This window comes from Ambystoma mexicanum, chromosome 12 (assembly GCF_040938575.1).
Source record: "Ambystoma mexicanum isolate Mex_15411 chromosome 12, UKY_AmexF1_1, whole genome shotgun sequence".
NCBI lineage: Eukaryota > Metazoa > Chordata > Amphibia > Caudata > Ambystomatidae > Ambystoma > Ambystoma mexicanum.
In genome coordinates this window covers 606,358,639-606,383,007 of record NC_090936.1, presented here as the reverse complement: position 1 = coordinate 606,383,007, position 24,369 = coordinate 606,358,639, and positions in this window count along the sequence as shown.

The window sequence follows — 24,369 nt, the reverse complement described above, 5'->3', positions numbered from 1 at the left end:
AAAACATTTGGCGCCAATCAAAAGAAGAGATAGGCCCTTGAAACAAGACAATTGAGCAGCGATTGATGGTGCTTGCTCATATTTGTTTAAAAAAAAGAATTGAAAAGTGGTTATTTAAGCGGAGGTAAAGGGTTTTAGTTAACGGTCTGGTAAGTATTGATGGTCAATTGAGACTTGGCATTATGGGTGGGGGATACTCCTCTCATGCACCTATGCAAGACACTGCCAAAACATATGCCTAAGCTCAAACAGTACACTGCAGAATGGGTCATGGGCACAGCAGATAAAATGTTCATGCTGTGGCAACAAGGGGGATAATTGTCAAGAGCGGTATTGCAACACATGACTACATACTTGTACGCTGCGTGCACAGGGAAGATATTGGAGATAAGATTAGCAATTTTAGAGCTCTGGAAGATGTATCAAGAGGAAAGAGGCGACCTGCCACCTAACGGGTGGATGCTTAGTCAGCATAAGGGGGAAGGTGTCAAGCCCTCAGCTCCCCTTACCTTGCCTGAAGCAAAGAGTGTTGCTACGGAAGAGATAAAAGAATTAAAAACAGCAACGGTGTACAGTAATCCGATATAGGAACCCTCCACTTACAGTAGCAATGATAGTCTGCAAGAGAATAAAATAAAGGAAGAGGGAACACTGTTGTGCAGCTGAGGCATGGCTGCCTCAGTGTGTAGCTCTGCCTTGGGCAACATCCTTAAGCATTAGACATCCTTTTTGGTACCACGTTTCTACACAAAAAGCAGTTAGACTTTCTTCGGAAGGCTTGGTGTAGAAGCTGTCTTGTTGCCTGACACCTGGGTTCTATGGAGGCTAGGAAATCTGCATTTCCAGTACACCGTCTGTGGTCTGAAACACGATCCGCCCTTGACCTCCGAGCAGTGCCTACTGCGAAAATAACAAGGTTCCTCTGCCACAGTGGAGGAGGAGCTGCCTACGTCCTGCTATGTTGCAGTGAGAGATGATTTCTCTCGATTTTCCTCTTATTTCAAGCTTGCACTGTTGAAAGTGGGGGAGTCCTGGGCAGCTGGTGGTCCCCCATTCCTTTGGTGTCTACAACACCATTCCATCCATGAGGCAGCCCTGGCCGTGTTCGACCCCCGGACCCTCCGGACGGGACGGGACTGGACATGGACCGTTGAGACCGTGGTTGCCTGGCTGGGTGAGGCACACGGCAGCATTGGCCGCGGCAGCCCAGCAACACACAGCAGTCGTGGAGGGCAGGAGGCTTTTGCCAGACCCGGACTGCGGCTACCTGGCCTCCTGCGCCTTGCTCAAGACAGGGCACGACCACATCCGCGAGCGGCTGCTGGTGCAGTGTGTCCGCCTCTGCTTTCAACCCCTCTCGTGGATACCGACGTTCACACTCACCTTGTCCAACACGACCGAGCTGGAGAGGGCTTGCCCTCATTCTCACGGATGTGCTCTTGACTTTTGCACAGATGAGACCTTGTGGATCCTTGCAGGGCACTGAAGCTCCCCCGCTTTATACTGGAACCAGCTGAACTTACCAATACGACTGTCCAATGAGGTCCTCTGCCATACATCTGCTTCACACTGTGATTACATATATACAGACCGGGACACAGAGTGAAGACTTCTGCCTACGGATGGCCACAATCCACCGTCCTACAGTGAGGTGAGACGGGAGAATTGCATGCAACCCGAGGAGGCAGGTGTGCAGTACCTGACTGCCAACCAGTCCACTTGAGGTGCACCCAGTGCCTATCAGTTTAATTATACTGCAAACCATATCCTGTTGGGACGGTGTGGCGGAGAGGCTTTCATTGAGGTCTGAGCACAGGGTCAATGCACTCTGACTACGGGGCAGGGCACAACCCAGTCTGCTCCACACAGGGAATGATAGCCAAAATACTACAATGGGAGTGTGGGGGGACTGCCGGATATGGCCCAGGGAGTCAGCAACATCAATTGGGCACATTTGCACCTAGCTGGCAGTTCCCATCTCTTCATATTAACTGCCAGATAGCCCATGTGCACAGGGCACTTGTCTTACTCCAAAGTCAGTAGGCTGCTATACCGCCAATACCTTGATATTGAAACAGACTTTGCCAGATCAAGGCTGCAAGACACAACCCGATCCCTGATTGACTGCTCCCTCTATCACTAGATTTGGAACTGTGGTAGGGCCACCCTTCCTCCTGTCTCTCTGGGCCCTGGGGTTGAAGTGCCCATGTGCCCCCCACCACTGAGTGGACCCCACGTTTCTGTGGTGCTGGGCCGGATCCCCCCATATCACTCCTGGGATATTGGACCCCAGCTAGTTAATCAGCTCTTCTACAAAGACTGGGGGCCCGCCCCGGCACCACAGGGAATACCTGGACTCTTTGGCTCCCCTCTTACCAAAGCTGCACCCTGTTACTGTGCCACTCTGCAGTCTTATATACATCCTGGTGCTGTCATGACTAAGGGGGCCAACAGGAAACAAAGCTCCATCAATATGTTCACCAGGTCCACGCCCAAGCGTAGGCCGGGATCCCTGCCGAGGCGGGTACAGAGCCCACTGAACTTCAAAAAATGATGGAGTATATGTGGCAGGGGTTAACTGCACTCCACACAAAACTGGACACTATCAGCTCTATCAAACCCCGGATGGAGAAGACCGATACCCGGGTGATGGAGGTAGAGTCTAGAGTCGACCTGGCAGAAGATAATATTGCCACACTTAGATTGGAGGTGTCTAGACAAGTCCAAGCTGTCATTAAAAAGAATGAGGACCTGGAGTTTAGGTCCAGATACAATAACCTGCACATTATTGGCGTTCCTGAAGACAAAATTGACAGCCCATGGAGGAGTATGTGGAACCTATCCTTCTCTCCCTGCTGGATTCTCCGAAGCTCTTGCCTCAATTCGTGATTGAACGGGCCCACCGATACCTGGACGCGAAGCCCAGGCCTGGTGCTCCTCCCCGTCCTATCATAGCCAGAGTACTAAACTCTCGGGACAGGGATACTTTGCTTTGCTTCCAAGTTCATTGATGATCACTTTCCTGGCTAGCAGCAATATCCCATTACCCTTTTATATATTGATCTCCTTTGAGATATAGCTCTCCTCAGCGAACCCGAGGGATCGGGGTCGGACCTGCCTGTATGATCTCCTCTCTCCCTTTTTCCGATATGACTCCGTGCTCTTGGGATGGTTGGGGGCCTGGGCCGGCTTCGCCTGGGTCCTCTACAATTTCTTGTTGACATTCTCCGAGTTGTCCACCACATCATGTTTTCTCACGCCCTCTGTCGGAGTGGGCGCTGTTCTTGGTCAGCACACAGCCCCCATGCAGTGCTGCGATTGTTGCTGTTTTGGTTTGTTGTTCTATTGGGATGTCACCCTTTTAATTGGGAGGCAGTGGAGTGGGGGTGGGGCGTGGTGTGGAAGGACTAATGTTTAAAATATTGCTTGACGTGCGACTGAGGAGATGAGTTGCAAATTACCCCTCCGTATGGAGTACTTTAGAATTCGACCCTTTCCGGCCTTGGTTGGATTTTGCTGGGCTTATATTCACTGGGTCATGCTCCTACTGACCCAAGTCTACCGTCTTGATGGTGGCTAAAGGCACAGTGTTTATGAGCTGGAATATAAGAGGGCTTGGTAACCATGTAAAAATGCGTAAACTGCAATTGTATATCAAACGACACAAGGTCAAGGTACTTGTCTTACAGGAAACCCATGCATTGGCTAAGGGGAGCGAGGGGTTAGCCATGTCATGGGGCCCCCAACGCTACTAACCACCTACTCCACCCAAAGCCGGGGAGTTATGATCCTAATTCACAGGTCCCTCATGTTCATCCACAGGTTACACATATAGACCCCCTGGAACGCTATGTCTTACTATTTGGCTCACTTCTTGGACAGGAGGTGGTGTTACTTAATGTATATGGCCCTAACATAGACGATCCCGATTTTTGCTCTCATCTCTCCTCCCTACTGGATGGGTTTCCCCTCATTCCTATTCTGTGGGGCGATGATTTCAACACTATAGTCGACATTAACCTGGACAAGTCTGGCACGAAAGCCCACCAGCTCACCAAGGCTGCTAAAACAATTATAGAAGTTCAGGCCTTACTGAGAGTTGTAGATGCATGGAGACTGATTTACTCGGGGGTCCTGTGTCTTCTCCTTCTATTCACCGGTACATGACTCACACTCCTGTATTGATAGATGGCTAGTCTCTGACATACTTATCAGAAATATAGAGCAAATTAACATCCTACCTAGGACGTTTTCTGACCATTCTCCGGTTACTGTTAGACTAGTTTCGGGGGGGGGGGGGGAGACGTGCGACAGCGCGTTCATGGAGATTGAAGCCAAACGTCTTGCTTGACCCAATATTCTAATCTAACTAGTTCAATGCATGGTCAGTAGAGACTCGAGCCACCCTCTGGGGACTTTTAAAGTTTACATATGGGGGGTCGCACTGGCAAAAGAGTTGGGGATCCTCAGGAAGATTCGTAAATCAATCAAGAGAGCAAGCTCTTACTGGCCAGACTGGAAGCACAATACACCTCATCCCCAACTGCCACCACACTTGGTGAGATAGGAACTGCGCTAGATAACTTCCGAGTCCAGGCGTACCACGAACGCAAGTTCTTAGATGACCCTCAGGCTGCCAAGAAGGAGAGAGAGGGGGAATGCCCCAGACATATTTTAGCTAGGTTGATCCGCCAAGAGAGGGGGGGGCTCCCCATAGCCCCGCAATCGAAAGGGCGGACGGTTCCCTGTCCCCCTCATCCTAAGAAACTAATGACGAATTTCGCTCCTTTTATGATGCGCTCTATACTAATGCCGACACCGCCCCAATGGCAGAAATTGACTCCTTTCTCAACAATCATCCACTCTTGGTGTTGTCTGCAGAGACCAAGGAGGCACTGGACCACCCACTGTCACCAGAAGAATTGTCCAAGGCAATAGACTCACTGTCGTCAGGGAAGGCCCCAGTGCTGATGGGCTTACTATCGAATTCTATAAATGTTACAAAGGTCGCCTGGTTCCTAGGCTGGCGGGCTTATAGGACGAGGCATTATCAGCCGGAATACTTCCCCCTCACTCCGTGAGGTGGTTATTTCAGTATTATTGAAACCTGACTAGCCGCCCATGCGTTGTGGCTCCTACTGGCCCCTCTCTCATTAATTGCCCTCAGCCTCCGTTGCTTATTTGGCATCCTGGCCCGTATTGACCCAGAGGCACAGGCCGTAGCAGCCACATTGGACATGCAGAAGGCCTTTGATTCGGTTTCCTGGAGGTTTCTGTGGTTGGTGCTAGAAAAAAGTAACTTTGGCCCCCGCTTCCTGTCCTGGGTGAAATTACTATATGCATCCCGTTGCTAGGGTTTGCACTAAAGATCAGTGCTCTTCTCAATTTACGATAGCCAGAGGCACCAGACAGGGCTGCCCCTTTTCGCCCTCGATATTTGTGATGCCCATTGAGCCCTTGGACAGGATTCGCCAGCGGCATGCCCATAGGGGGTTAAGACTCTGCAGAGATCCCGGGATCATCTCACTCTATGCGGACGTCGCACTGCTTTACATCTGCTCCCCTGAGGTAAATCTGGCACCATTATTAGAAAACGTCATTCTCTTTGGGGGGAGTTATCTGGGCGTAAGGTTAACTGCACTAAATCCACAATGTTCCCGTTGACAGACGGCACTACTGTCCCTCGGGACATTTATGGGTTTGTCTGGGCTCAGTCAGAGATGAAATTCCTTGGGGTAGTGGTTGGACACCATCGGACCCCGTTGTACGACCACAACTATGGAAATTACCTTACATCCCTTGCCCGAAAGACTGAAGGCTGGACTAAATTGCCAATCACACTAGCTGGGAGGGTGACTCTTCTTAAAATGGTCATACTTCCACAACTCCTATACAGGTTTCAGAATGTCCCGCTTTGGCCTGGAAGTGAATTTTTAAAATCACTGACCTGGATGGTCAATACCTTCCTGTGGCATTCTGGTGCGGTCCGCCTGAAGTTCGATAAGTTGGCTACCCCATTTGTGCTGGGTGGGTTCGCTGCCCCTAACTTTGAGCAATATTGGATAGCTGCTCAGGCCCATTTCGCTGCTTTCTGGTTGGAATCTGGCAGAACCCCTCCCCACGTTAGACTTGAGCGCCTAGCTGCCAGCGGTCTGGATGTTCACTCCCTGGTACTCCCTTCCTCGAGTCTGAAACTGGACCCCACCGACCCTATCAGAGTCACGATGACGGCGTGGCGTAGATTGTGGAAACCGGTAGACACACTACATCCATTTCAATGCAATTCTCCCCTATGGAGCTGCCTCCCGAGACGCCTCACGTTGATGGAGCAACTGTCCGAAACTGGTCGAAGTAGGGCTTTGACATTATAAGTGATGTTTTCACTATTGGATCCTTTACCGAATAGCAGGACCTACCAGAGTCCCTAAGGGGGCGTCCCTACAGATGGTTACAGTATGCCAGTCTGCGCCGGGCGCTCAAGGGTAGGTGGCATGAATTCCCCTCGATTCCCCGTGATGATTTGCTGCTCTCTGAGATTATGATGGGCACTGCAACCTGGGGCCGGGTTGCCATGCTGTATAGTCTTCTTCAAGGGAGGATAGGACGTCCATGGGATAGACTTTGGGGGTTTTGAGCCGGGACTTGGGCACTGAGATAACCGACCAAAAATGGGAGTTCATGTGTGCCTGCACTCAGGAGGTTTCCCTCAACTCTAGATTTAAGTTGATCCAGTTTAAAATACTCCACAGATACCACGATACCCCAGCTAGACTACATTGTATGTCCAGAGATCAGCCTTCTGAATGCCCGCAATGCAGGTCAGACAATGCAGATTACATACACATGCTCTGGTTCTGTCCAAAACTCAACTCATTTTGGGAGGAGGTTTGTGAGGCTGTATCTCAGATAACAGATTGCACTATTACACGGTCCCCAATAACTTGTCTGTTTCATGAGTTTCCCTGCGCCGAACGTGGCCTCAGGAGGCTAGCCAGTCTCTGTATGTTACTCGCTGTCCGCTGTGTGCTGCTGCTCTGGTTGTGCCCTTGTGCCCCTACCTTCGACCAGTGGCTTCATGCTGTCATCTGGGCCTCAGATGTGGAGGAACGCTGGTCTACCATGCAACCATCTGGACCGCCTTTTGTTCCTATACATATGGCTGCTGAGGATGGGGGAGACGGTGACTATCAGTTGTCCCCTGGCCTTTGACCCGGCTAACATATCTACATCCAGGTTTGGGTACCTACCTTCATACTGTACAGTTTATAAGTTCCTCTGCAACGACCCTGCGTGATCACATTGCCAGATTATGCACTTCTGTGTCTGATGTTGATGTTTCATATACTGCTTGTTGTTCCTTGGTGTATTGTCAAGCAAGTTAAATAAAGTTTTTTTTTTAAAAGAAAGGAAGAGATTCATAAGCTCATACAAGACGAGGAAGAAAAGAGTGAGCGGTCCAATTTGTCATCAGAAATAGACAGGGAGATTAAGGGATTGAAAGAGCAAAAGGATAAGACTGACAAAGTAGCGCTCATACAAAAATGAATGGATGGGAGGAAAAGCAGGGAGCAACGAGAGCAGATATATCAGGAGGAGCAAGAGAAAATTGAACGGGCAGAAGAACAAAAAGTATGACAATAAACAGAGTGATAGAAGAAAGGCACAGAAAGGAAATAACGAGAGGAGGAAGAAGCACAAAGACTAAGGGACAAAAGATTACAGAAACAGAGAAGAAGAGGAAAGAGGGGAAGAAGCAAAGAGAGGAGAAAAACGAAGACAAGAGGAAGAAAGAATTAGAAGGGATCAACAAAGCGAAGGGAAGTAGATGAAGAAATAGAACGAAAAAGGAGACAGGAAGGTTTTGATGCCATTCTCATTCGTAAAGAACAAATAAGGCTGAGCCCAGAAATATGATGGGACAGAGTGGAAGAGATTCTTCCGATAAAGGATGTAACGCCAGCAGTATCTAGAGTAGCGCTAGTAGAAGAAAGGTTTGATGCGGAAAGCATTGGAGAAATGATCAATAAGGTCTATCAACAGTTAAGACGAGGTAGCGAGTATGGAACTCGAGGGAATTGTGATCGATCCCCAGTACCTCAATTACGAAGTGAGGAAGGAAACTTATTAAGTGATGAACGCAGGGCATTGTCTTTGGGCAGACTGAACTTAGACAAGGGTCAGGGGGATGATAGTCACACTAGTTGGGGACTAGACATGTCAGACGAGGAAAGCGAGTCAGGTCTTGGGGCAGAAGGAGGGAACGTGTGTGCCCCTGAAGGAAGCCTGCAAATGGATAAGGAAGTGAAATGGTTGGATCTCGAAAAACCTAAAGATAGAACGCCAGATCCCATAGCATATCCTGAGCATCCCTGAGGACAATCACATAGTGAGAAGGGAGAGTCTCTACCATATCAAAGCAGGTTAAGGTCGTTACTGACAAGGAGACAGACAGGGATGATTATCCCTGCCATGGATAGACTAATAGTGGGATCCGACTATGGGATGGGGTTCACACAGTTCCCCTTATTAGAGTGAAGCAGGTTGCTTGCATCACTCCTCATCTTCGTTTTCCTGGACGGACTGGCTACCTCTCTGCTTCCCTCATCTGGAAGTACAGGTACGCAAAGCACACAGGACACTTTCCTTAACAGGAGGGAGGGCTAATGACATATGGAGAAGAGTAGGAAATTCAAGTGTGACTGCACAAAACACAGCACATGATGGAGCACCGTTTAATAATTTTAGAGCAGATGTTTGGAGGGCTCTCAGGGTACAATCTCCTGACACATCAGATATAGGTGCAATTATGACACGTAAAATGAAGGAAGATGAAGACCCTCTTGATACTCAGGAGAAATGACAACTTGAAACTTGCGACCGTGGGAAAAGACAGTGGCATTATTTTACCACATTTTATGTCGGGGTTGGCTGAACCAGTACAGAGGCAGATGAAAATACAAGTAGGGATGGAAGCGAAGCCACGGGCTGAGATACAGTTGACAATAGTGCACCATTGTCAGTTATTACAAGAGAAAAACAAGAAGAAAGATGGGAGTAGGACGATTGTAGAAGCCATGTTAGTTCAGAAAAAATTGTCAAAATTTGCCATAGAAGGGGCGTTAATGACAGAGAAGGATTGGGAATGCCGGAAGCAATAGGTACATCGCAGGCAAATAACTTGCGCCCAACGGACCAAGGTGGATATCTGTTTACGCCACAAGGCAGAGGTATGGGTTATAGAGGAGGAGGTGGATGTCAAAATACACCGAATGAGAACCAGTGTACTCTGGGAGGATATAACCAAGGAGGGATTAACAGGAGGGTTCCTCCAGTATGTTGGAATTGTGGAATGACAGGATAGACTGTGCGTATATGTTGGAGCAACGGGAGTGTACAAAATGGGCAATTTTCCAGAGGGGGGACAGCTTATCCTCCACCATACAGTACACAGACCAGAGAGAGCTTTGCCTAAGATAACACATCAGGGACAAGCACTGCAAGTACACCAGGTGCAACAGCAGGGACTAGTACAAATGAATCCGTCACAAGGGCAGTCGCAACAAGCCACTATGCAATCACAGCAGGATGCAAATACAGGACAAGCATTAACACCTAGAATATAAGGTGTCACTGTGGTAGGAGGAAATCCTTTCACAGGAATGGGGATGAGCTTGTATCCACAATAGGACAGCTCACAGGGTGAGTCAATGTGTTCAGTACTATCTGTGACACCAGACCCACAAGAGGAACCAAGGGTTGATGTGCCGATAGGAGGCAAATCCTTTTCTTTTCTTGTAGACACTGGATGAAACCCGTTCGTGTATATGAGAGGGAAAATATCCAATGTCAGGTATTGCCATGAATGCTTAAGGGTTCTCTGGCGCTAGGAGTCAAGTTCCTTTTACTGATAAATTACCAGTCTCCATAGGAGAATGTGACATGTCCGTTCCTCTGTTATATTCACGACAGACACCGAATAACCTTTTAGGAAGAAAATTAATGACGAAAATTAACATGACGATTTCATTTACTCACCAAGGAACAGTGTGCTCCACTCCAGGAATAAACTATTTAAACGTGGGAGAGTTCATACTGGCTTTCACAGGCCAAGTGGCTCTGCGAGGCGTTCCATTAGATCCAGATATTTTTTTATATGGAGTAAGCATTTTACAGACATGGCACCTGGCTTGGCAGGAACAATTGTGAGGATACCTGATGAGTTTCTATTAAGACCACAAGTACCCATGGATGAGGAGGGTGGACAGACTATTCCTATAGAGCTGGAAACAGCTATAGTACGAAAATAAATGGCAATGCTTGAAGGAGTAGACGATGAGGGTAGACCATGGAGAACAGTGATAGCTCTTGAGGAGGGGTACAGATTGACTGACATAACCGATGACGATATGTTCAGGGAGGACTGAAGCGGTGGTGAAGTAGTGTTCTTCATGAGCATTACATACTGGATAAGGATAGAGAAAAGGGAAGTTCCACAAAGAATGACGATAATGTGGCAGCGATCAGCATTCTTTCAGGAGGATCTTTAAAAAAAGTATGGAGTGTCCTATGGACCACAGGCCCTTATGATGTAGGTTTCTTGAAGGGGATAGGGGAGGTTAAAATAAAGCTTAAGCCAGGAGCAATTTTACCCCGAGCAAAACAATACCCCATTTCACGAGAAACTGATGAAGGTATATTTCAGGACTGATGAATCCAGGGATTCTGGTGCCATCAGAGTCATTGTGTAATACTGTGGTGTATCCTATTAAAAAATCTAAAGGAGGGTCATGGAGATTTATCCAGGATTTCAGATCTCTTAACCAGATTGTAGATGCAGAGTTTCCTTCAGTTACTATTCCAGTGACAATACTGTGTAGTATCCCAGTAGAAGCTCGATACTTCACGGTGATCGATTTGAAAAATGCGTTTTGCTCGATCCTGTTGCATAAGGACTCCCAAGACTTGACTTAATTTATGTTTCGCCAAGAAAGACTAAAACACACTTTTTTCCCCTCAAGGGTACTGTGAGTCCCCATCAATCTTTAACAGAGTCCTACAGATGGATCTAGGCAATATCGATCTTAAACATGCAGTGATACAATACGTAGATGATCTATTGATTTGCAGCAAAACAGAGGATGAGTGCAGACAGGACTCAGTCCGAAAAATTGCTAATTTAGCAGACAAGGGATATAAGGTGGACAGGGAGAAGTTACAGTACTGTCAAGAAGTGGTGTTATGCATAGGTCAGTTGATTTCACTTGAAGGAAAGAAAGTGACACCTGAAAGAGCTGAGACAATCATGAAAACATCAAAACCGAACACAGTGAGACAGATGCAACAGTTTCTGGGTTTGTGTAATTACATTAGAGCCTGTGTGTTTGATAATAGCACACACACAAGGCCACTTCTGCAACCATTAAAGAAAGCACAAGTTGGTAAAACAAAGCTAGAATGGACTGAAGAAATGGAGGAAGGATTTGAAGAATTGAAAAAAGCAATTTGTACAGCTCCAGTTTTAGGAATTCCCAATTATGGTGAAGATTTGTATTTGTTTTCACACACGGATGGGTCAGTAATGACAGCAGTGCTTACACAACTAACCACATTGTGGTACAAACCTTTGGCATATTACAGTGGGGTTTTAGACTCCGTTATTAGAGGACACTTCCCTTGCGAACAATCTTTGGCAACCTCCATGTATGCAATTGAGAAATCCACAAATATTGTCATGGGCTGCTCTGACCCTCTTCGTGGAGCATGCTCTATTTGCCATTTTGGAGAAACCCAAGGGTATATTGACATCCCAAAGAGCTTCATATTATGACGTAATGATTTCTAACCCAGCGATTAAAATTGTAAAATGTAAAATAGTGAACCCAGTCACATTCATAGCTGAACCCGTAGAAGAAGGTGATCATGTGCATGACTGTACCAATTATGTTGAATTTTATGATGATATATTCTATGTGACGGAGAATGCTTTAGCCGGAGGGGAGATTCTTTTTATTGAAGCCCGCGGTGGAGTCAAGGGCGCGGCTGTTTATTGCTGTGCGGCTGGGCGGATATCTTTCTTTGAACTTGCCCGAACTCGCCTGATTGAACCAGGAAAAGTGCCTCTGATACTCGGAAGCCCCGCTTCAACTCGCATCAGTCTGCCGGCAGGAGCCGACAGCAGTTGAAGCGAGCGGCTTGCTTCCTCATCACGTGACCAGCCTCACCTGACTTTCTTGTGCCACGCCCACAGGAAGTGCCCTTCATAAGCAGTACTCCGCGACCCTTGTGGCGTGAAGCCCGCGGTGGAGTCAAGGGCGCGGCTGTTTATTGCTGTTTGCAGCTGGGTGCGGCGGTAAGTACTGGCTACTCCATCATAACAGCACACTCTGACTATACATTCTTTAGTGCTTGTATTCCTCCTTGCCTAAACAAACACTCAATGGAACCTACAAAACCACGAACCCGACTTCAAGGGAAATTAGAAGAAACAGTAGCGTTGGTCGACAAAGGCTTGATTCCAACAGAGATAAAAAGAAAGCAAACACCCAAACCAAATTCTAATCCCCATGCGATTTATGACGGCAGAATTACATCAATCAGAAGACCAGGTAGTGCAACCATCTGAAATCTTGCCACAACCTGTAGACATATTACCAACAGTGTCTATATCGCAAAATATTGAGCTTGAACCTGAGGTCCATCCACCGTCAGCTCAATTAACTCATGTCCTTCCTCTCCACATCTGCCCCACCCCCACTTTTAAATTGTCTAAAATTGCAACCCCCATGGATCTTTCTCAGACAGAAATGAAATTGAATATCCAAGGCAATGTGTATAGACCAACATCTGATGTCCTCCTTGAATCTATATCATCAGACTCTTCCAAACAATTCTGTAACGCTACAATGCATCCTCGCCAACCTATTGAAACAATTCGTAAATCCAACCTTGAGGACGCTTGTTATACACCATCTCTTCGAGAACGAGCCAAAGCAGCCAAACAACAATGGCAATCGACATACCAACCGACAGACTCGACTAACTGTGAAAACTCTAAGCCATTGTCAGTTCGCATCGCACGTCTCTCGCTTGACATAACCGAGATTGATGCGATTATGGATTCTCGGGACAAAAGGGAGGAAGTATTTGGGGGAGATTCTCAATTATATTCCAATCCAAAAGATCAACACATCGACACCTATTGCACCTAAAGGGTCTCAGGTGCCTTTAAAAAGCTCCCCAAAGACCACTCAAAATCTAGTGGAGGGTGAATCATTTTCTACATATAAGATCTCTGAAGCATCAAATAACTCCCCAGAGGTACCAGAAAGATTACCAACTACGAGGCTCGACCTCCAAAGCTCGCTAGTAGCTGTACTATCAGTAGCTATGATACCTTTTCTTAAAATACAAGAAGCGATGGTCGACTCGACTAAGGATCAAGCTACTCTCCTAGCCATGATCATGACTAAGCAAACCCATTTGGAAAGCTCCATTGGAACCATCCAGGAGCGTTTGAAATATGAAGCAGAAGCTTCAAGATCATGGCAAAGTCGACTGGCGGAAGTTGCGAGAGTTGACCGCGCGGACAAACAAAATTTGATGGAGACAGTATCTACAATTACTCGGAAAATGATGGATGAAAAAGTCAAAAAACATTCTCAGGTGTCGCCACAGCCATCTTGGACAACAAAACAAACTCAAACTGCAACCACTACACAAAAAGATGTCCTCAAAATAGATCAGTGGACTCAATATGAAATTCAACCATACAACAGGGGAATATTGGAACCCGTTCAAATACTGAGCAAGACTAATGCTGAACCGGCAATATGTACCCCGTTTGACATTTTTGATCTTACCAAATGAGGCCTTCAGGAACTTCAGACCAAAACAAATAAAAGAAAAAAGCCAAAAAAACCTCAAACCGGCTCACAGGCATTTCTGAGAAAAATGCAATCTGTGCAAAAATCTTTGACAGAGAACATAACTAAAAATGCAACAAAAACATCTGTAAGGAGCTTAAATCCGGTAGCTGTTGTTGCAACTATTCCAACTGTGAAAGTATCGAGCAAGACAACTAAATACAATGAGCAGACACAGCATGAACCATTAGATGCTTTGCTGGCGGTAATTAATCAAGACAGCTCCCCTAAAGCGACTAAAGTCTCGCTAGTGATTGATAGTGGCACTGAGGACGATTCAATCAATGATGATTCCATCTCTACAGACCCCCAGGACGGTGTTTTAATTGTCCTCATTGAATGTAACGAATCCTTCTCTGAATCTTCAAATATGAGTTCTTCTACTCAGGATTCAACAAACAACTTTTCCCTGGCATATTCAGAGGTGTCAAATGAGGAATTATGGTCAACTCCAGAAGTGGAAAAGAGTTCCAATACTAATGAGATCCACCCTGCACAAATAGATCTACCCTTGGTTAGACCAACTTTTCTCAATCCAACAAAAACATCCTTTGCTTTCAGAGTATCTCTAACTCCAATTGCGACAAATCCTGATGAGACTGTAATATTGAATAGAGCCAATGTTCTGCGCCTACTAAATGTAATTCCACAATTGGCTCAGATTGGTTCCCGAGACATTGAGGTGATCCTTTTTCCGAACAAACAACGAATGGAAATAGCACAGATTGACTTCTATACTGAAGATATAATGCATCTTGTACTCTCTACCAAGCAGCAATTAGCAACGTTGGGTTTTGTAGCTGAAGAAATCTTTGTATCAAGTTTAATGGCTTGGGAAAAATGCAACTCTAAACTTGTGACGTTTGATTCTCAACAGAATAATAAAACGAATAAACAACAATTGATACAAAATATACAGAAGAATTCCAACGATTTGGCTTCAAAGTGGCGATACACTGACAGAGAAAATTATTCAGCACACACAAATGATGCCTTGAAGAGACAAGATATATGGCGTGACCAATATTAGAATCCTGAAACTAAAATAAGATCCAACAGGAGAGATGAACAATGGAGTCAGAATAGGAAAACCTATCTATAACAATCAACAGGAACAACTACCAAATTAAGTATAGCGTCTCTATGCTCCTGGAACACTAGAGGTCACAAACACCTCTTTAATGAAGGCTCACTAGCTCTTGCAGAAACCGACATAATTTGCTTGCAGGAAACCTGGTTAAATGAAGATGTGGCTTGTGAAGGATTCATAACCTTGATGAACCCTGCAATCACTGCACAACAAGGCAGACCAGCATCAGGAATGTTGATCCTTATGAAAATCACTCCTTTGTGGTCAATAATATCAAGGAAGAACATTCATTCTTGGGCACAATATATGACCATTCTCATACCTACCCCCAACAAAGATCCGGACCAATGTTCAAACTACACCTACGTAACCATCTTCAATATCTACTGGAATTCAACCGCAATGAGTGACAACAAATTCTTAGATTCCATATGTGATGAAATCATTAATATAGCTTCTTCCAACAACCGTGCTGAATTTATCATTGCAGGTGATTTTAATATGCACTTATTCACTAGAGAAGGACAAAAACTAGATTCCCAAGCATTGTCAGATAGAGCTAGAAAATGGGTCAAAGAACTATCCATGCGTAACATATCACTGATTGCGCCTGCAGTGAATAATAAAGGTGTGCCTCTTCCGACATGGTCTCGAGAAAAAACGACATCAATCATTGATTACATTTTCACATCGGAAGGTATACGGAACCTAATTATCTCCACTGCTAATGTGCCACAGCCTACTAGTGACCATCACCAAATATCAATCACATGGGACACAGTAAGACCAAAGTATCCACAATTAACTTTACCAGCCCTGGAGATCAATAATGGTCTCAATAAACTCCGTATCAAAAGTCATCAAGTACCTGGTTTAATATCAGCATTTGAGGAGTCTTTGCTTCAGGATCAATTAAAATTGAATTACGGATGGATACTGGAGAAATACCATCAACCATGCCCTGAGAGCAGTAAAACAAAAAACAAACATAGACACCAGTTTAATTCAGAAATTATGCTGAAGAAAAAATCTCTCCAAAAACGAATACGGCAGTTAAAAAAGAAGAAAGAACCTGAATTTGAAATTGAAATAAAAAAAGAAAAACAAAAATATTCAAATGCAATCAAAGCACTTAAAGCCCTAATACAACAATCCGATGCAGAAGCAATTCTAGCTGCGCTCAAACAGAAAAATACGAGGCAACTATGGTCATTGCTAAATGATTTACCAAAAGCATCTCTTATGATCCAAGAGGTTGAAGCTCAGGAATGGATTAATCATTTTACAACTCTTTATAATCCAAATCCCAATGGCCCTGCAATTGATTTAGTACAAGAAGATGGTCCTTGGAACTTCAACTGGGACATATTAGACCTAAGAAACACCATCATGGCCCTAAATCCATCTCGGGCCCCTGGACCCGATGGATTATCAAATGCTGACCTCAAACCAGCTCCAAATGAATGGGCGGCCTTTTTCATCCTTCTTCTTCAGCTTATTGAAAACACAAAGAAAATACCTCACAGTTGGACGTTGGCTGTGCTGATTCCAATCTACAAAGCTGGTGATCGTAAAAATCTGGTAAATTACAGACCTATAGCATTACTGGATCCGTTAGGCAAACTATTCGCTGGCTATCTTGTAAAAAAGCTTAACACCTGGGCAGAGGAGAATGCAAGACAAGAAAAAAGACAAACGACAAACTGGTTTTGTCAAGAAAATAGGAACGAATGTCAACCTCCTGTTATTGAACTTGATAAAATGTGAAGCGATAAGTAAGAAACACCAAGTATATGCCGTCTTTATAGACTTACAGATGGCATTTGACTCGGTTAACAGGTAAAAGCTTTGGTCTAAACTCGCAGTCTGGGGATGTCCACCTTCTATTTTGAACCCGATTAAACAACTTTATTCAAATACCTCCGCCAGAGTCCGGTTAACCAATGACAGGATGGTGACAAACCCCATTGCTACCTGTAACGGCTTGAAGCAAGGATGCCTCTTGGCAGCCTGCTTATACAATCTGTATACTTATGACTTTGGTGAAAAAATCCAAAACATAGCGGCTAATCCTCCAAAGATCAACAGCGAGCCTATTCAAACACTAATATACGCCGATGACATCATTATTTTAGACAAAACTGTATCAGGTCTACAAATATCTCTAGACAAAGCTCAAAATTACATGCTGGAAAATGACCTGCTGATAAACAGCAACAAAACTAAGGTAATGAAACTTACCTCTCAAAAAAATAACAAAACGCGACATACCTTAAAGATTTTTCTAGAAAGAGAAGAGATCGTGATAACCAAGGCAATTAAATATCTGGGTGTAATGATTAATCCCTCCCCAAATGAACAAGAATGGAAGAACCATATTGAGGGAAAAGCTAGATCTCTGGCCAGACAGGGCTGTTTCTTCCATAGAAAATATGGAACGTACTCAACAAAAGCTACAATTGCTCTGTAAAAGCAAAAAGTAATCCCGATTTTGACGTATGCTACCGAATCACTGATCAATCAACAAACAATGAATTGGCCCAGGCATGAAGCGTTATTTTGGAGGAAAACACTATCTCTTCCAAGGTCATTTCCAATGCCAAGAATCCGCTATGAATTAGCCATCCAATCCATCAAATCCATAGTGCTTTGGAAGCAAATGGATCTCTTCAGGAAAATAATTTCCGAAGACAAAATACCATTGTTGGAAATCCTGAGAGAAAAGAATTCAGCATTTAATATCACAGCCTTGACCAAATGGACTTCTGAAATCAAGCTGAAAATGCAAGCTGAAGATATCTCTGAGGAAATGCTGATTAACAGGCCACAGTATGCAAAGCGTAAAATACAGACCAATGACTGGATCAAAACCATCGCTGAACAAAGTAAATACAAACGATATTTAAAATGTGAAACTGACACAAGAGCGCTCAACGAGTTGCCAGGTAACTTAAACTATTTCCCAGACCGTAACATACGTGATCTGTTTCTACGATTCCGGCTTAACATCTTACCGACCCGGGAATATCAGGCAATAACGGACAAATCAAACAAAGTAACTTCTGATTGTCGCTTTTGTAAAGCTATAAACATCACAGAAACTCTATTTCGTTTGATCATGATCTGCCCGGCACTTAAGGATCAAAGATCCTTGTATAGAGACTACTTTGGGATATTGCATAAACAATTGACAACTCAAGAAAGATGGGACAATTTATTAAGAGGACAAGACAAACGTCTAATTTTGACAATAATCAAATTCTGGCTGGAAATCAACAAAGAAAACAAGCTGAACGAGTGAAATGCAAGCGAATAATGTTTTCTGAATAATGTTCTCCTTTTTCTTTTTTTTTCTTTTTTTTAACAATGTAATGTATTTGCCAAACAAAAGAAAATGAAAAGTTTGTAAAATCAAACAAAACATTTTAATTAAAAAAAATATATTGATAGTTCTTTGAAAATTGATCAGACTAGTGGGGAAAGGCACTCAGGTGCTGCAGTAGTAAGACACAGATTAAATGGAGAATTTGAAGTAGTAGCAAGTGCAAGGCTACTGTCTCATTTTTCAGCGCAAGCAGCAGAATTAGTAACGCGTATTGTCGCATTTGAGAAACTTGAAGGGCAAGAAGTGATGGTGTATAGTGACTCCGCCTATGTGACATCAACAGTAAATACAGGGTTGGCACATTGGAAGTGGAGGGGCTACCTCTACGCAGACGGCTCTGCAGTAGAGCATGCGTCCTTACTAGAGAGACGCATCAAGGTACCACAACTCTAAGTAGCCATAGCGGTCATTAAATGCACAGCGCATACTAAGCGAACAGATTTTATTTCTTGCGGGCACTAAGCCATAGATGTAGAAGCCAAAAGGGTTGAATATTCTCCAGAAATTTCAAGTTTTGATACTGAGAGTATTAAAGAAAATTCATTTACAATTATGTTAGTGCAAGAAGGGTTTAATAAGTTGTCAATAACCCAATTAATAGAAATTCAGGGAAGTGCACCACAGGAAGAGGAAGAACTGTGGAGGCTAACGGGATGTTCTTTATCCCGCACGGAAGCTCTATGGCGACAGGACAGCACTGGAAAGCCAGTGATGCCAGTAACTTTATTGAAAGTCGCTCTTGAATAGCTGCATAACCCTGCGCATGTAACTATGGAAAGACCTGCTGCTAATATTTCAGAATGCTGGTTCATTCCTAATTTGTTGGAACACGTTGCACTATTTATGGTGAATTGCATCGTGTGTCAAAGGTTTACTGCTGGGCAGACACTGAGAGTGATCAGAGGAGTAATACCTCGACCGAATGGTCAGTTTCAGCATTTACATATCAACTATGTAGATATGCTGCAGACATGTAATGGATATAGGTATCTATTAGTGGTGGTGTGTCCCTTTTCTAGGTGGATCAAGGCAGATCTGTGTACACACCCTGATGCCATTTGCGCAGAGAGGTTTTTAGTGCATAAAGTATTCCCGAGGTGGGGTGTGTGTGAAGTATTAAGATCTGATAATGGGCCACATTTTGTCAATGAGCTATTCAAACAAATATAGCTTTTATTAAATATACAGCACAAGTTTCTTCTGCGTATCACCCACAAGCAAATGGGATATGTAAGAGGCTCAACTGCCTCCTCAAGGAAAGGAATGCCATGATTAAATTGACTTTGAAAAAAAGGGATGGCTGTATTGCCTACCCCTGGCCTTACATGCCCTTTGGAATCAGCCAGGATCAGACCACCACCTCACCCGGCATGAGCGAGTGACAGGACATCAAATGAGAATGCCCCTTACACCTCTGTCTAGGGGTAATAGTGATGCCCAGAGTGTAGCCAAAACTTTAGGCATGATTATTTGACATGTATGCCTACCAGTATTTCTTTCATTTCAGATCAAGTCAAGCGTAAGTGGGGCTTGGTCTAAGAACACAGAAGAAGATAATTCGGCAACCAATCCAAGTGAACTATTACCACCACCTGAATTATATGTTGGGGACCTAGTGTTAATTGAAAATTTCACCAGGAAGTGGCATGAGCCACGTTTCCATGGCCCTTTTGTTGTTGAGGAAGTATGAACTTCTGCAGTTAAAGTACAAGGAAGAAGGTTTCACCTCAACAACATGAACATTTATAAAGGGGAGTCCTTCACTCCCATTGTTGCGGATTCTGAAGCAAGACAAGAAGAATTTCCATGTGTACAGACCAGATCTATGACTAAGAAGAAGGACGATAAAGCAACAAGTGATTAACGCATACTTTTATTTGGACTGGAATTCAATTGACACTCCTTATATATATTTTAGCAGAGATTGCGAGGACTTGCAGAGAATTCCAGGAATTTTTTTATGATATTTTTGAAATATATTGAAGCAGAGAAAAATGCATCAGAGTTATGCCTAAATGTCAGTTCTTGATCAGAAATTGGAAAAAGATTCAGTACCCGGATTCATTTAATGGTGAATATTAGCTGTAAGTGATAAAAACACATGGTACCTGTGGACAGTGACGTTCATCGGCTTGTGGTTGCTGTCTTTGTGTTTATACTCCAATCTTACCCTGCTCTTGTTAGAAGAGATGTTCATATTCACACCTTTTTACAGGATACTAAAAACAGTGCAGTGATGAGAAGACTCCTTTTTGCTATAATCTAACAAATTATACAGTTGCAAACGTAAAAGAAATTTGATGATTGTATTAAAAATGAATAATTAAGAAGATGGCATGATCATAGATAATGAACAAATTCAACAAGCAGTAGGATGGCGCAAGAAATGGTTGCCCAGATTTTTATGCATGATATATATTTGCATGATTGTTCTCGTTGTCTTTCTGTTCCCCATCTTTCACAGTCTTTATCGTGTTAATGTTTCTACTGAAGAAAGAGCTCTTATGGTTCTCCCCTCTATGAAAACGAATAATGACAAACTCTTTGTTGTCTATAAGTGTATTGGGAGACATAAAAACGATGCAGAGGAAGACAATGAAGGGATAAATACATATTTAGATAATGCAGCTCACCTGGGGAATAACATGTGGTACCAACACATGACAAAGGTAGGGAAAAGAGCATCTGATGAGAGTTGCTATGTCTGCTATGCCATGAATACAATAAGGACTTTAATTTTGAAGGAGGTTTCAGAACACGAAGCGAAGTGCCTCAGCCATCTTGCAACATGTTCTACTCGAGGACAGTTTCAAGGAAGCTGGGCAACCTTGCAATGGAGATCAAAATGGTTGTTTCCATACCAGGATGACTATATGTGAAGACCACATAAATGGAAAAGGAGCCTGGATGGAAGAGCAAGATGCTTGTATATCCTGCTGCAGGACAGGATGAGGTGATCATTGAAGAAATGAAGATAATGAATTGCCTTGATGTGATAGAAGTACCAGGATCACCTGGATGGTGGGAACAAACTCAAATGTTGATCTATGGACGAGTGCATACCAATAAGGAATGGGAATAAGGAATGGGTTCCCATGCAGCTCATCTTCTGAAGACGGACTATGTGCACAAAGTGCAGAAAGTGAATGATGGATGCTTAAAGTCATGGGCCAAGCATGTCAACATATTGACATAGGTAGAAGACGAATCAGGCCCAGTATTTGTAATACTGTGGTTATTGCAACACAATGCTTCTGAAGACACGGAAAGAACCATGTGAGATATAGCAAAACATGCAAGACCACCATTGATGTCCCCCGGATGGGAGACGACACAGCTGTCCTTATGGATCGATATTGGTCTTCTGTATCTAGAGCCTATATTGAAGTTGCCCAAGGATTGGGGTAGAGTATGTTCCCTGGTGCTGATTCATTGTCCAGCAATAGTGATTCCTCAGAGCTATCTGAACATTGGTGAATTTCCAAAGGTGGATGCCCACTTGAGAAAAAGATCACTTGAACACCTGCGGATAAAACGAGAACATTATTTCTCAGCCAAATCGATAACAGCGTATAATGCCACTCCTGAGGAGCACAGGTTGTTCAGCAAGACTGCTATGATAATGACAGCCATATCTATGCCTGGAATTCAGACAGTAGAAAACGCCAAATGGTTACAGATCACTAGGTGGGAGCTTTTGCAGACAATCAATGCTACCTTAAAGGGGTTCAAAGTCGTTAAGGAAGAGCTGAGGGCCATACGACTGATGACCCTCCAAACGGAAGGAGGAGTTTGCGCAAAATTCCGGCCATCAAGTTGCACATTCATACCTTCTCACAAGGACCAGAATGGAAACTTGAACCAAGGCCCTAACATGGTTGACATACCGGCATGCCAAGATGGAAGACGAGACAGATGACGTTGAAGATGACAGCTGGTTTGCCGCCCTGTTCTCGTGGATTCCACAGTGGTTGGCAAATATATTTAAGATTCTTGGAGTAATATTGGTGTTAGTAATGTTTGGATTCTGTGTAGTCAGGATGGTGATTGCCCAATGCAAGAAAACGGCAAAGAAGGTGGTAGGGATGAAGATCATGATCGATGTCAAACCTGAACCAAATGCCAAGGAACTGACTGATGACGCTGTCCGGAAATACATAGAAGCCAGCATCGTAGCACCTGAATGAACAAAGTTCCTGTATCCAAAGAATCTTAAGAAGTATGTGGGATGATGGGTCTATTGTACCCCAAATGGACAATGTAACTACATGACCTGGAGTGTAGATGAACAGGTCAAATCAGCAGGCATCCTGAGGGAGTTGATGAAGATATGGACAACAAAGGAACACTTCTTTAAAAGAACATACCAGGATTTGGAAACAATTGAGGAGGTGGTTTAGGACCCGACCAGAGGTTGGGGGGGGGGGGTGTAGAGGAGCAGCTGCATGCCTCTGTAGGAAACCCTGCCTCCATACCCCCATATGTTGGAGACCTGAACTCGTGCTGTATTTGACACCAGCAGTTGTGCCAATATTGCAAAGTGTGTTCGAAAGAAGATACCCTATGAGACAACCCTACCAAATGTATCCCCGAAATAATGACAACCTAAGGGAGGAACTCCCTAATAGAATATAAAAACGAGCAAAGAAAGAAGCTAGTGATGTCACAAGAGACATGAATGACGTCCCGAGATTCTGGCTGAAGATGATGTATGGATCCTACAGAAACTAATGACGAAGTAAAGAATCAAGAGAACCTTTAAATCCGATAAAGAATATTACACGTGCACAGAGTGCTGCAGAGAATCAACTGTTCAATAATTGTACAGATGCTGAAACGCAAGTAGACTAAATCATCATAGAAGCTGGCTATACGTAGTGAATAGAATGCAGGCAAAGCTGCCATTATATAGAAGCTGGACATCGGTATTATGAATTTAGTAAGCCAGGACCCAATGAAGAAGGAAGGGAAAACTATATCGCAGCAAGAACAAGTTGAATCGTGGAGCTGCATGGCGAGGTTGTCTGGCCTGGAGTCAAGACTGAAGCAGCCAATATCAGCTATCTAGTCTGGAAAGGAGGAAACGTGTGAAGGATGAATCATCCCTTGTTAAAGTGCAAGGAAAGTACACCAATAGTGCCAAGTTTTATTCATTTAAGATATTTAAAACCTACAAAATTGACGCAATCATGGTCTCCTGTCGTGAGCCAAGGATAAAAATAGAGTTCGGACTTAGAGTCCTAGAACATGATAGTGAGTACCCGCACTCCCATGTATTCTGAAGACAAGGATACTTTTGCAAGGCCAAGTTCAAAGACAATCTTCATGGCAGAAGGCTTCGGTGATGAGAGACGCTGGGCTAAATGGATGGGGAGTTAGTGTCATGCCCTACCTCCTCGCACCTGGGTCTGGGCTTACTCAGCACAGCGACTCCACCTCCAGTATGACTCCACCCCCCCCGGCATTGCCTGCCGGCATAACTCTAATACCATTCGCACGAGCCGACTATGGCACCGTTAGGGGCAACCACCCTACCCTTGTTATCTGTCGCACCACTTTACATGTGTGATGCATCAATGCCCTACCTATGCCTTTCTACTCATATTGGTCACATCTAGTGTGGTTTCACTTCGTATTTGCCTTGCAAAGTGTGTATAACATCCTGTTTAGCATCCTCCCATTGATCTACCATGCAAAGTTGATTCTGCATCCTGCCCTGTAATTGTGTTCTGCCATTTACTTACCCTGCACTGCCGACTCTATATCCTGCCTTACACTAGCCTGCATAGCGCACATTGTACCTTGCTACTTACCTGCCTCATATTGTGTGATCCATATCCCGCCTTGCACTTGCCCTGCGTAGTGTGTTGTATCCTGCCTTTACTCACCTGCACTGTTGAATCTGCATCCTGCCTCATACTTGCCCTGCACAGTGCATGCTGTATCTCACCATATATTTGCCCCCACATTGC